Raw genomic sequence first — 15530 nt, forward strand, 5'->3', positions numbered from 1 at the left:
TAAAGGTGAAATAAAAAAAAAAAAAAAAAAGAGTCTCGTGGCGTACTGTACCCAGTAGCGGGTTAGGGTCTCATGGCGTACTGTACCCAGTAGCGGGTTAGAGTCTCGTGGCGTACTGTACCCAGTAGCGGGTTAGAGTCTCGTGCCGTACTGTACCCAGTAGCGGGTTAGGGTCTCGTGGCGTACTGTACCCAGTAGCGGGTTAGAGTCTCGTGGCGTACTGTACCCAGTAGCGGGTTAGAGTCTCGTGCCGTACTGTACCCAGTAGCGGGTTAGGGTCTCGTGGCGTACTGTACCCAGTAGCGGGTTAGAGTCTCGTGGCGTACTGTACCCAGTAGCGGGTTAGAGTCTCGTGGCGTACTGTACCCAGTAGCGGGTTAGAGTCTCGTGACGTACTGTACCCAGTAGCAGGTTAGAGTCTCGTGGCGTACTGTACCCAGTAGCGGGTTAGAGTCTCGTGGCGTACTGTACCCAGTAGCGGGTTAGAGTCTCGTGGCGTAATGTACCCAGTAGCGGGTTAGAGTCTCATGGCGTACTGTACCCAGTAGCGGGTTAGAGTCTCGTGGCGTACTGTACCCAGTAGCAGGTTAGAGTCTCGTGGCGTACTGTACCCAGTAGCGGGTTAGAGTCTCGTGGCGTACTGTAACCAGTCAACACACTGGGCACGAGTCTATTTCTCTTGGCATAGACTTGGACTCGGGGGGAGGGGGGCTTCATCCGGGCCGACCTCTTCCCTAATCCAGCAGTATCATATTACTCTTGGCTCTGGCTAATGGTACTTGTGCAGAGTCCACTTCAACTTATCCAGCACAATTACATTTTTCAGGCATGTGATGAAATACCAATTGAAAAAAACAAAGAAATATATATTTCACCTCCAAGTCATCGAATTTTCTAGGTCATTAAAAGCTACAATTTGTGACCGTCTCTGCGGTAATATAGCTATCAGAGATGGTCCCTAATTTAGAGGATATCCAGTTCTATAAATGCTTTTGCTATTGGCTATGGGAGTGTTTTTTTGTAGTTACAGTCCACCCAATTGAAAAGTGCACATTCACTTCCATAATGTTTGTTCTAGGCTACCAGCATGTAAGATAAACCTGCACAATAATACAGGATACCCTTCCAAAATTTGACTGCCTTTAAAATGCAGTAAACTGCAGAATAATGAATTAATGTTTTTTAAATGAATGATATCTGGATTGCTTGCTCTGTGTATTGGCTCTTAGTGGTATTGTTTTGTCTGTGTTAGCTAATTGCACAGTTTGTGCTGCACAGTTTCCTCTGGTCCACTGAATGCTGTTTTGATGTTCTTTGACTAACTACATCTGTTTTTTTGTGAATTTAACAAATAACATGTAGGCCTATGTATTTCTTTCAATATCCTACCTATAATCCACCAGGATGTACAAAACCCTATTTTTATTGCATTTATTTCCATCAATAATTAGTACAAAATTATTGCACCTGAAAATATGACTATTATGAATACACAAAACATGGATTGTTTGTGTAAGAAAGTAAGCTAGGCTAATTATTGAAACTAATGGATGTGAAGATTTTCTTGATTCGAGATCCTTGTATTTTGTATTTGAGAATACCATACATTTTAGGGCCTCCCGGGTGGCACAGTGTTCTAGGGCACTGCATCACAGTGCCCAGGCCCAGGCTCTGTCGCAGCCGGCCGCGACCGGGAGGTCCGTGGGGCGACGCACAATTAGCCTAGCGTCGTCCGGGTTAGGGAGGGTTTGGCCGCTCCTGTGGTAGGCGTGCTAACCAAGGTAGCCAGGTGCACAGTGTTTCCTCTGAGACATTGGTGTGGCTGGCTTCCGGGTTGTAGGCGCGCTGTGTTAAGAAGCAGTGTGATTTGGTTGGGTTGTGTTTCGGAGGACTCATGACCTTCGTCTCTCCCGAGCCCGTACGGGAGTTGTAGCGATGAGACAAGATAGTAATTACTAACAACAATTGGATACCATGAAATGCAGGAAAAACTTTTAATAAAACAATCAAGTAACGAGACAACATAACAGAGGCAGAATACATGAACACAGGAATAATACCAACTGAGGAATGAACAAAGGGAGGGACCTATAAAGGGCAGGTAAATCCAGGTGTGAATCGTCGCCCGCCGGGGGGGAGGAGCCAGATTATACGTGACTGACCCCCCCTTCTGACGCGCGGCTCCTGCCGCAGGACGACGACCAGGGTGACGACCCTGAGGACGAGGAGCGGGTCAATCCGTGCGGCGAAGGTGGAAATCACAGATGATGTTGAGATCCAGAATGTCCTCCACCAGAACCCAGCGTCGCTCCTCTGGTCCATACTTCTCCCTGCCACCAGATACTGGAGCCGACCCCCACGACGCCGGGAGTCCAGTAGAGCTCTGACAGCATACGCCGGACTGCCCTCGATGTCCAGGGAGTGGTGGTGGGGTGTCGTGGGGGACAGCATCAGCTAGGGGACCAGGAACCACCGGCCTGAGAAAGGAGACAGGAAACGAGGGTGAGATACAGTAGTGACGGGGCAATTGTAATCTATATGTCACCTCGTTGACCCTCCGGAGAACCTTGAACGGCCTCACAAACCGGGGGCTCAGTTTCTTGCAGGGCAGGTGGAGTGGGAGGTTCCTGATAGAGAGCCAGACACAATCCCCAGGGTGGAACACAGGGGTCTCACTGCGGTGGCAGTCTGCCTGTTCCATTTGACGATGGACGGCGCGCTGGATTCTCACGTGAGACTCCAGCTTATGCGCATCGGAACAACTCATCAACCGCAGGAACCTCGGTCTGGCCCAGAGTCCACAGAGCCAGGGCTGGCTGAAAACCCAAGACACACACACACTGGAAGGAGTCGTTGTTTGAGCACATACAGAAGAGGAGCTGATGGAGCAGGTGACATCCTGCTTTAATTAAAATCAAATCAAATGTGCTGTACAGAAACCCAGCCTAAAACCCCAAACAGTAAGCAATGCAAGTGTAGAAGCACAGTGGCTAGGAAAAACTCCCTAGAAATGCCAGAACCTAGGAAGAAACCTAGAGAGGAACCAGGCTATGAGGGGTGGCCAGTCCTCTTCTGGCTGTGCCGGGTGGAGATTATAACAGAACATGGCCAAGATGTTCAAATGTTCATAGATGACCAGCAGGGTCAAATAATAATAATCACAGTGGTTGTCGAGGGTGCAACAGGTCAGCACGTCAGGAGTAAATGTCAGTTGACTTTTCATAGCCGATCATTCAGAGTATCTCTACCGCTCCTGCTGTCTCTAGAGAGTTGAAAACAGCAGGGCCGGGACAGGTAGTACGTCCGGGTGAACAGGTCAGGATTCCATAGCCGCAGGCAGAACATTTGAAACTGGAGCAGCAGCACAGCCAGGTGGACTGGGGACAGAAAGGAGTCAATACAGTTGACAATAAAATACAGTGGGTGGTCCGCCCAGTTCTAACTAGGGTACTTGTGTATGCCCAGGTGCGACTTCACTTTGTACCCCCTTTTCCCACCAACAAACAAACAGTCATAACACACAACAATACATAATCATGGACAAAGTCAGATGTAGGCACCAAAACATATGAGAGAGAGAGAGAGAGAGAGAGAGAGAGAGAGAGAGAGAATACTTAAATTCACACAGGACACCGGATAAGACAGGAGAAATACTCCAGGTGTAACAGACGGACCCTAGGCCCCGACACATAAACTACTGCAGCATAAATACTGGAGGCTTAGACAGGAGGGGTTGGAGACACTGTGGCCACATCCGACGACACCCCCGAACAGGGCCAAACAGGCTGGAATAACCCCACCCACTTTGCCAAAGCATATCTTCAACCACCAACTTACCATCCTGAGACAAGGCCGAGTATAACCCACAAAGACAGCAAGATCACGTCAGTGACTCAGCCCACTCAAATGATGCACCCCTCCTAGAGACGGCATGGAAGAGCACCAGTGAACCAGTAACTCAGCCCCTGTAATAGGGTTAGAGTCAGAGAATCCCAGTGGAGAGAGGGGAACCGGCCAGGCAGAGATGGCAAGGGCGGTTAGTTGCTCCAGTGCCTTTCCGTTCACCTTCACACTCCTGGGCCAGACTACACTCAATCATAGGACCTATTGAAGAGATGAGTCTTCAATAAAGACTTAAAGGTTGAGTCCGAGTCTGCGTCTCTCACATGGGTAGGCAGACCATTCCATAAAAATGGAGCTCTGTAGGAGAAAACCCTGCCTCCAGCTGTTTGCTTAGAAGTTCTAGGGACAGTTAGGAGGCTTGCGTCTTGTGACCGTAGCGTACGTGTAGGTATGTACGGCAGGACCAAAAGGGGGACCACCAGTATTTCCCAGAGACGGAATGGATAGTGCGAGAAATACCTGAATAACTGTTGGTTAAGGGCTTGTAAGTAATCATTTCACGGGAAGGTGTACACTTGTTGTATTTGGCTCATGTGACAAATAAAGTTTGATTTGATTTTGATTACATTTCTCTAAAACAGGTTATAGGCTGCATATGCACCACCAGGTCAGAACAGTAGGCAAAATTAAGAGGGGTAATAGACCAAATTATTAGGGTGAGACACATGGGCTACTAACATCTTACTACACAACATACACTTAGTATTACTTTCTTAGCTACGGTATACAGTAGATATCCCCTGGCATATTGCATCATTTACGCAGCAGCATATGCAGCAATGCATTTTTGGACTCACCTTGTGCTGTGCTCACTTGAACAGGAAGGTGGCGCGGCGGTCCTTGGTGGGCAAATTTTGTCATCAAAGTCTGGCATTCTCTGAATTTACGATGCTTTCAAAACAACAAGGTCGAATCATGATGATGTGACTGATCTTCAGGTCGTCGCTCTAGAAAGAGGCCGGATTTACAATTCCGAGTTGGATGACTGTTCAAAACATATTTTTCCATTCGGATCTCATTTATTCCAGACTTTCCAGTTGTATTGAACTCACTGAAGTCAAGTTTTCGCAGTTCAGAGTTAACAGTTGTTTTGAGCGTGGCACAAATCATGCTTCATTGACAGCATGGCCAATCTTGAATGTTTATCATTTTAAACTTGGAAAAGAGCCCCTTAAACCCAGATTTGGGACCACACAGTAAACTCCACTGAATAGCAGGCTAGTGATTGCTTTTCAATGCTTGCAGTTAGCCACTGTCACTGATTCCTTCCAAACCACTTATTGTTGAATTAGAGATTTACAACTTGTTGTTTATGTCCAATGGCCGATGAGCACCGATACGTTTTATCTATAAATTATCTTTATTATTTCTCTTCATTTGACAAGGATTACAAATGATTTCCCAGTAGATTGTCGACTTGATTCATGATGATTACTACTAGCTAAGATGTTGACATGATCAGTCCAATCAAAGCAACTGTACATATAACGTTTCTGGGCAGTCTTCGACCACCTGCCCGAGGGTAGAGCGGCGAGTGAACGTCTCTTCCCCCTGAGGCAGGGGATGAGGAGCGCCCAGGAGTTCACCCTGGACTTTCGGACCCTGGCCGCCGGAGCAGGATGGAACGACAGGGCCCTTATCGATCACTATCGCTGCAACCTGCACAAGGATGTCCGTCAGGAGATGGCCTGCAGAGATATCACCCTCACCTTCGACCAGCTGGTGGACCTGTCCATTCGGCTGGATAACCTGCTGGCCACCAGCGGACATTCAGAGAGGGCTCTGTCTGTTCCCTCTCCCAGCACCACTGCTCCGGTGCCCATGGAGCTGAGAAGTGCTGCGCTCAGGGAGGCCGGAGGAGGGGCCTTCACGTGCACCATCTGTGGCCGCAGAGGTCACACTGCCAGTCGGTGTCCGGTTGGTTCCTCTGGGGATCGAAGCAGCAGGCAGGGCACTCTGGCGTCATCCCAGGTAAGCCTCCACCATTCTCATCCAGAGCTTTCTGTTGCACACCTGTTCTTGCATGTTAACTTTCCTGAGTGTTCTCCGCATTCCCAGCATAAGGCGCTCGTCGATTAAGGCGCGGCTGGGAATTTTATCTACAGAGCATTTGCCCATAGTTTAGGGATCCCTATTGTTCCAGTGGCTAGGCCCTTCCCAGTTCACGCTCTGGACAGTCGACTATTAGGGTCCAGGTTGATTAGGGAGGCCACCACTCCTCTTGGCCTGGTGACGCAGGGGGGTCACGAGGAGAGAATCAGTCTCTTCCTCATTGACTCTCCTGCATTTCCTGTGGTGCTAGGCCTACCCTGGTTAACTTGTCATGACCCCACTATTTCATGGCAACAGAGGGGTCTCACGGGGTGGTCGCGGGAGTGCTCGTGAAGGTGTTTAGGAGTTTCTGTTGGTGCTACGATGGTGGAAAGTCCAACCAGGTCTCCACCGTGCGCATTCCCCCCGAATATTCCAATTTGGCTCTCGCCTTCTCTAAGAAGAGGGCAACTCAATTACCACCTCATCGTCGGCGGCTATGGAAACATAGGTCTCCAAATCCCTGCGTCAGGGGTACATTCGGTCCTCCACTTCTCCCGCCTCCTCCAGTTTCTGTTTTGTGAACAAGGAGGGAGGTCTGCCCCCGTGTATTGACTATCGAGCCCTAAATCAGATCACTGTGAAGTACAGTTACCCGCTACCTCTCATAGTCACAGCGATTGAGTCAATGCACTCAGCTTCTTCACCAAACTAGATCTCAGGAGCGCTTACAACCTGGTGGTCGATTTCCTTACCGATCTCCTTTCCGATCTCCCCCCTCACAGGGGATTACTGCGATCCCAGTCGTTGTGGATCGCTTCTCTAAGTCCTGCCGTCTCCTCCCTCTGCCCGGCCTCCCTACGGCACTACAGACTGCGGAGGCCTTGTTAACGCACGTCTTCCGGCACTACAGGGTACCTGAGGATATAATGTCTGATAGGGGTCCCCAGTTCACGTTGAGGGTCTGGAGGGTGTTCATGGAACGTCTGGGGGTCTCGATCAGCCTTACCTCGGGTTTTCATCCCGAGAGTAATAGGCAGGTGGAGAGAGTGACCCAGGATGTGGGTAGGTTTCTGCGGTCTTATTGCCAGGCCCGGCCAGGGGGGTGGGCGGTGTTCGTGCCCTTGGCCGAGATGGCTCAGAACTCGCTCCGCCACTCATCTACTAACCTCTCCCACTTCCAGTGCATTCTAGGGTACCAGCTGGTTCTGGTACCTTAGCATCAGAGTCAGATCGAGGCTCCTGCGGTGGACAACTGGTTCAGGCCCGTGGAGGAGACATTGGATGCCGCTCATATTCACCTCCAGCGGGCCGTGCTGCGCCAGAAAGCCAGTGCAGACTGTCACCGCAGTGAGGCCCCGGTGTTCGCACCAGGGGACCAGGTCTGGCTCTCGACCCGAAACCTGCCCCTCCGCCTGCCCTGCCGGAAGCTGGGTCTTCTAGCCATCGCCGCTCCACCTTTCATTTTCCATTTGTTTTGTCTTGTTTTTCCGCACACCTGGTTTACATCCCCTCATTACTCTACGTGTATAGTATCCTCTGTTCCCCCCATGTCTGTGTGTGGTATTGTTTGTTTCGTTACATGTGTGTCACTACAATACTTGTACCTATTTGTGTATTTGTGCTCTCGCTTTTTGCCTTGGGCTGGAGTGTTGTGATGCAGTTTTCCTCTGCCTAAATAAAGTGTGCCTGTTCACTCATCTCTGCTCTCCTGCACCTGACTTCCTTCGACCAGTTGCGCACACTCTGACAGGCAGGTACTGCTGTATCCTCTGCTTCTGCTGCTATGATAGTGGGCTGTCATATTAATGACGTTGATGGAGATGGATTAGAGTTGCGCAATACTCAGCAGCAGTGCGTTAGATTGTGCAACTCAGAAATGCTGCTGACTCTCCAGTCAGGTCTGGTTCATTTAACGGACGGCCAGGATGACAATATTGTGAGGCTACTACACAGTTTTCCATGTCTCTTTAATGATGTTCCTACTCGCACAAACGTGTTGGAACGTGACCTTAACTTGTTGATGCTACCCATCCCGGTAGCGGGATAATTGTCATCAGCTACCGCTGAATAGCATAGCGCCACAGTCAAATAATATAACAAAAAAATATTCCTATTCATGAAATCACAAGTGCAATATAAGAAAACACAGCTTAGCCTTTTGTTAATCCACCTGTCGTCCCAGATTTTGAAATTATGCTTTACAGCGAAAGCAATCCAAGCGTTTGTGTAAGTTTATCGATAGCACAGCATAACATTATGTACACTAAGCATTAAGTAGCTAGGTCACGAAAATCAGAAAAGCATGCCTATCCTCCATTTAAAGGGATATCAACCAGATTCATTTTTCTATAGCTTCCCTGAGGTGTCAACAGTCTTTAGACATAGTTTCAGGCTTTAATTTTGAAAAATGAGCGAGAAAGATCACATTGCGTAAGTGGATAGGTGGGGGCTCTCAGAGTGAGTTTTGCGCAACAGAGTAAAGCGGCCATTGTTTTTCCCGGTCCTATTGAAAAACCTACACTCCCGGTTGATATATTATCTAATATATATTTTAAAAACAACCTGAGGATTGACAATTATCCCGCTACCGGGATGGGTAAAAAACGTTTGACATGTTTCTGTGGACATTATGGATATCATTTGGAATTTTCGTCTGCATTGTCGTGACCTCTCTTTCCTGTGGATTTCTGAACATAACGCGTCAAACAAACGGAGGTATTTTGGATCTAAAAATAATCTTTATGGAACAGAAGGAACATTTGTTGTGTAACTGGGAGTCTCGTGAGTGAAAACATCCGAAGATCATCAAAGGTAAACAATTAATTTGATTGCTTTTCTGATTTGTGACCAAGCTACCTGATACTAAGTGTACTTAATGTTTTGTCATGCGATCGATAAACTTACACAAACGCTTGGATTACTTTCACTGAGACGACAGGTGGATTAACGAAAGGCTAAGCTGTGTTTTGCAATATTGCACTTGTGATTTCATGAATATGAATATTTTTAGTCATATTATTTGACTGTGGCGCTATGCTATTCAGCGGTTTCTGATGACAATTATCCCGCTTAAGGGATGGGTAGCGTCAAGAAGTTAAAAGAGCAACCCTATAAGGATTGCGGCCAAAGTATTTACAATGAATACTAACAAATTTAACAAGCAAAGGCAACCTAATGAGACATACAAAAATCATACATTATTTAACACGAGACAAAGCATCTGCCAATACATTTTCAGATCCCTTTTTGTGCCGGATCTCCACAATAAGCGCCCAATGCATAAAGTGCTGGTTCTGGTTGTACATACGGTGGAGAAACACTAAGGGGTTATGGTCAGTATACACTATCACTGGTAGAGCACTAGAACCAATATATACTTCAAAGTATTGCAGAGCTAACAAAAAAAGCTATACCTTCTTGTTCGATGGTTGCATAGTTAGCCTGACATTTGTTACATTTTCGTGAAAAATAACAAACAGTTTTTAGCCAAAAACGAAAGGGTGGGAGTGTTATGAATACAAGTATCCTGTCTGTGTATTTGTTTTCTCTCCTTCTGCCCTAGTCACAGGTGTCGCCATTGAAGACTGATGCAGTAGTTTATGTGTCGGGGCCTAGGGTCAGTCTGTTACATCTGGAGTATTTCTCCTGTCTTATTTAAGTATTCTCTCTGTGTGTAATTATATGATTATGTTGTGGTTCATGACTGTTTGTTTGTTGGTGGGAAAAGGGGGTACAAAGCCACGTCGCCCCTGGGCATACATTACCCGTAGGAATACTTTGTCTAAGTACCCTAGTTAAAACTGGGCGGACCACCCACTGTATTTTATTGGTTAGTTAGCTAGCTGTGCTTGAAGCAGGTAAGAATAGCTTAAGTTTTTTTAAATGTTTATTATTTATTTATTTATGTCTCGTTTCCATCCCCCCCTAGACTGCAGGGCCAAAGGGATTCGTAACAATCATTAACAGTTGAAGCGTATGTGGTGTTTGCAAGCACACAACACAGAAACAATGTATTTGGGCAGAGACACAACTTTCTAACAATATCCTGATAGATTATTATAGTTTATTGACAACGCATGCATTTTAACATATAAAACAGACAGAATAGTACAGTAAGACTATGATTCAGTATGTAAGATCAACAATGAAACAAAGTAAATCTGTCCCTTGGTCTCACCAAAGAGACCTATCTGTTTTCTACTCATCTTTAGTTTCAACACAGATTCAGTTTACTCTGAACTTCACAACAGCAATGATGGTACACAGAAGGAAAAGCACAGCATTACCATTTTTTGGCTGGTAGAAAAATGTTGTTCCTCATCTGTAGAAGATTTAAAAGATTTAGAACATGTTCCTCTGTAAATTGCTACAATATAATTATATTTTTTAAGGGGAATTGTAAAGGGAAGATTTCCCTTTTCTAAAGGCAGTGTATATTTAGGCAATAAGGCCCGAAGGGGTGTGGCATATGGCCAATATACCACAGCTAAGGACTGTTCTTAGGACACGGCCCTTAGCCATGGTATTATTAACCATATACCACAAACCCCTGAGGTGCCTTATTGCTATTATAAACTGGTTACCAATGTCATCAGAGCAGTAAAAATAAATGTTTTGTCATACCAGTGGTATGCGGTCTGCTATACCACGGCTGTCAACAAATCAACATTCAAGGCACAAACCACCCCGTGTATATTTAACAGTAGGACACCAGCTATCACCACCACCAACATGCCCAGAGGAATCAGTAGGACGTTTAGATCTATGGAACAGACAGTGAAAGTGTCACGTCCTGACCATAGAAAGTGTTTATTTTCTATGGTAGAGTAGGTCAGGGTGTGACTGGGGGGTTGTTCTAGTTTATATTTTCTATGTGGGGTTCTAGGTTAATTTTCTATGTTGGTGATTTTCCACCTGTGGGTTATGGGATATTGTTTATATTTAGTTGCCTGTTAGCACTGCATTGTCATCATGTTTCGTTTATTCTTTATTTGTTTTGTCTTAGCTTAAGTTTCACTTTATTAATTAAAATTATGTGGAACTCAACATACACTGCGCCTTGGTCTGACCATCATTATTACGAACATCGTGACAGAAAGTCTGTATAATGTAAAATGAATTCTCTGAAAACATCACAGATACATTTATTTGTTTGTGCTGCTATGACGAAATGGAAACATTTGTTCAGCTCTTCACATTTTTTATGTGTGAAACTTGACAATAGAATAGAATGCTGCTACTTCAGCAAACCACAGAGATATGAGGAAGTGGTAAATGTCTCTATAAGTGTCTTGGCCTATACACGGTGTGAAAACATATAAGGAGGGTCTTTTTGTTCCCTAAACTGTAGTGAGAAAACCAGAAAATGTTACCTTCATATTTGTATTGTCTTCCAGTTGGAACAGTAAGTGTTAAATACAGCTGTCTGAGTGATAATTACCTCATGGTGACCTTCTCCTTACCCCCCTCAGGTCCTTGGACTGTGTTGTCAGTCTGAACAGGCTCAGCAGTTGGAGAGAAAGAGGATTGTTCAGTGGTTGGAGCTTGGGTTACTGTGAGGTGAAAACAAGAATGGTATTATGACTGGTGTAACAAAACATTGTGGCTAAGCTAAGACCTTCTTGTCCAGCTTATTTAATTTACCCAATGTGTGAATTTTGACTTTTTATTTTGTTGAGTTCAAACCAATGGTAGGACCACTAATTATTCCCAAAAGCTTTTAATAAGGTTACAGTCCAATTTGTTTTAGATGATAAACCAGCAAGACTGGATAAAACCAACTTAATACTTAATTTTACAGTATCTGATTGTTCTCTACTCACTGGTCATAGTGGTGGTACTTTGTGTGGTGGTTTGTCATCTGACAGTGATGTGAACAGGCATTGTAAGGTCTCCCACTCCACACCTGTACCAGCCAGTGTTCTCCATCTTCAGTCCACTCATAGTCACCGTTAAGACATTTCTTCTGGTGACACCAGTGGTCTGCTGTAGAGTCACTTATGTTCCATCTGGAGTCCCAGAAATTGTCCACACACAGGAGACACTGCCAATCCTACACCAGTTCACATTTCCAGTGTTACTATAGTAACAATTTACAATGACACTCCCCCCTTCATCTCCAGTCACTTCCTGTTGGTCCACATAGAGTTCTGGAGTACCTGAACACAGATGAATCTGAGCTTTTAGATTGACAATAAATTAACATTTTTAAAAACATACTGATGAGCTAGTTATTAAGAAGCTGAGATTTAAAGTGGGCTTCATTTACAGAAATAGATTATGCCTCTCCCTAAACAGCAGGAAGCAGATTCTACAGTCAACCTTCCTGCCAGTTCTTGACTATGGTGACACCATTTACCAGAATGCAGCAGCTACTACTCTTCAACCTTTGGATGTCGTCTACCTTCGCTCCCTTCGCTTTGTCACAGGTGACAGTTTAAATATGCATCACCACATCCTGTATCAAAAGGTTAGCTGGTCCTCATTAAGGTCCTGTAGATCACTTCCCTACTCCCATTTTGTTTACAAATATCTACTACACAAGGGTCCAACCTACCTCACTTCACTGTTAAAATGTTCTAATATGAGAAACCGTTTACACGGATGGTTAACTCTCAAGGTTCCACTAGTACGCACCAATCTAGGTAAATCCGCCTTCAGTTTTAGTGCCTTTAATTTTGGGAATATCCTGCAGAACTCCCTACAACTTGACTCGGGTGCCTCTAGGGCAGTTTAGGACTTTAATGTTGAATTCATTTTTTGAGAATTGCAAATGTTTAGATTGAATGTAAATAACTGTATTTGTGGTGTTTGAACCTGTGGTGTTGATTCTGTCATTTGAAGTTTATTTTTAGATATCATTTTTAATTTGTTGTGTTGTCCTCGGGGCACCATCGTAAATGAGACCCTGGTCTCAATGGGTTCCCATGAATAAATAAAAGTAAAAATTACATTTAAAAACTAACATCCAAGGAAGGTCCTGAGTGATCAAGTGTTTTTTTGGAACAACTGACCACAAATATCACAATGATGATATGATGGATAGAGAACAGAAAGTAGACATATACCAACATTCCTCATGTCAACTTGAACAATAATAGTGATATCAGTAAATGAAACCAGAACACCAGTCATATAATCATATGGAAGAGTTGCAGGGATCTTACCTGGAATGACAGATAGGTGGAACAATCCTGTCCTGACATCTGATACACCATTTATCTCCACAGCACACCAGTAACGTCCAGAGTCCTCTGTCCCCAGATCAGTCATGGTCACAGTGATGGTTAGCTGGTTGATGTCATCAGAGATGGAGGTCTTATCTGTGCTCTTAGTAGAGTCAGTGCGTATAACAGGGGAGCAACTATGTAAATAATATCCTATACACCAGTATTTCACATGTGTTTTGTATTTCTGACCATAGTGACATGGGATGGTGGTGGAGCCTCCTGTCTGTACAGACACACGATAAGCACCTGTAGACAACAGAAAACACATTAGATTGGAATTCAAGCAAATTCTAACACACATAATACAGAAAGTGTTATTGATAAGACAAGCTACTGCTCCTGTCTTCAGTGTTTCAGCATGTGTCCAGTCTCAGTCCCTGACCTCAACTTCAGCACTTCATAGTAACATGTTACCCTTACCTGAGAGTCTGGAGAAGATGAGGAGGAGGGAGAGGAAGGATGAGAATCCATTTCTGGGTATGTGTCTCTGTATGTTACATGCTACCAATGTGCAATGTGTGTGTCAAGGACCAAGACACCAAAGAGAATGACTGAACTTCCTAATAGTTATAGCTGTCTTTAAGTCTCTTCCTGCTTCTGTTTGAGTGTCTATGCCCCCCTCAGTGGCAGATACACAATATTACATCTATCAACTAGTTGTAACATAAGGCTCTAAGGCACTACAATTGATCTTTGTATTTTATTAGCACATTTTTAGATGTTACATCAAATAAAATCACTTATAATGTTAATAAAGATGGATGACCCGGCAGCCTATTTAGTTGGTGTTGAGCAGCAACAGTTGAGATGGAGTCAGAGGTTCAGGTGCAAAAATAATTGAATTTATTTAAAAGTGCAGGTGATCTTTTTGGTATATGAATAAACTATGAACTCACTTTGTTGTAGACTCTTCACGTTAACAGAGAAGGTACTCTGGTTGATGTCATGAGAGATTGAGGCCTTATCAGTGCTCTTGGGATAGTCAGTGCCCACTACATAAGAGCACATATCCTGGTAATATCCTTGACACAAGTATTTCACGTTTTTGATGTAATCCTGATGATAGCGACATCAAATCAAATTTGATTTGTAAAATGCGCCAAATACAACAGGTGTAGACCTTACTGTGAGATGCTTACTTACGAGCCTTTAACCAACAATGCAGTTCAAGAAATAAGAGTTAAGAAAATATTTACCAAATAAACTAAACTAAAAACTAAACTAAAGATGAGCACAATAAAATAACAATAACGAGGCTATATACAGGAGGTACCGGTACCAAGTCAATGTGCGGGGGTACAGGTTAGTCAAGGTCATTTGTACATGTAAAGTGCGGGGGGTCAATGTAAATAGTCCGGGTGGCTATTTCATTAATCGTTCAGCAGTCTATAGCTTGAGGTTAGAAGCTATTAAGGAGACTTTTGGACCTAGACTTGGCACTCCGGTAACGCATGCCGTAGCAGAGAGAACAGTATATTACTTGGGTGGCTGCAGTCTTTGACCATTTTTTGGGCCTTCCTCTAACACCACCTAGCATGTAGGTCCTGGATGGCAGGAAGCTTGACCCCAGTTATGTACTGGGCCACACGCACTACTCTTTGTAGCTCCGTATGGTCGGATGCTTAGCAGTTGCCATACCAGGCGCTGAAGCAACCCGGTCAGGATGCTTTAGGTGCAGCTGAAGAATGTTTTGAGGATCTGGAGACTCATGCCAAATCTTTTCAGTTTCCTGAGAGGGAAAGGGTGTTGTCGTGCCCTCTTCACGGCTATCTTGGTGTTTTTGGACCATGTTAGTTTGAAAGGTGATGTGGACACCAATTAACTTGAAACTCTCGACCAGCTCCATCACTATCATGGGACAGTGATGGAGCCTCCTGTCTGTACAGACACAGAGTTAGACCACCAGTACCTGTAGACACATAAAACACATATTGTTGACTGGAATTTAAGAAAATACACAAAACAGATAAATCCCATTGCACCTACAGTGTTTCCCCCCCAATGATTAAAGAATACTTTTTATTTTTAGAGGAAGAATGTGAGTGATGCGTGTGAGTGAAAACCAGAATGTCCTCGCTCAAAATACAGATACAAAAAATAAATAAAATGACACACATGACAACAAACAGACAATAATCCTGTGTTCAGAGTTTCAGCATTTACCCAGACCCTGACTTCAAACAGCAATGAACTGAACCATGATTGAATTCGATCATAGAAACATGATGCCCTTACCTGAGTCTGGAGAAGATGAGGGAGAGATGCAACCTTGTCAGCATTTCGTATGATGTCGTATGATTGTGTAGGTAAATATGCGACACTCCATTTAGTATGATATGTTATGTTTCGTATGGTATGGTATGT

The sequence above is a fragment of the Oncorhynchus tshawytscha genome, linkage group LG20 (assembly GCF_018296145.1).
Source record: "Oncorhynchus tshawytscha isolate Ot180627B linkage group LG20, Otsh_v2.0, whole genome shotgun sequence".
Classification (NCBI taxonomy): Eukaryota; Metazoa; Chordata; class Actinopteri; order Salmoniformes; family Salmonidae; genus Oncorhynchus; species Oncorhynchus tshawytscha.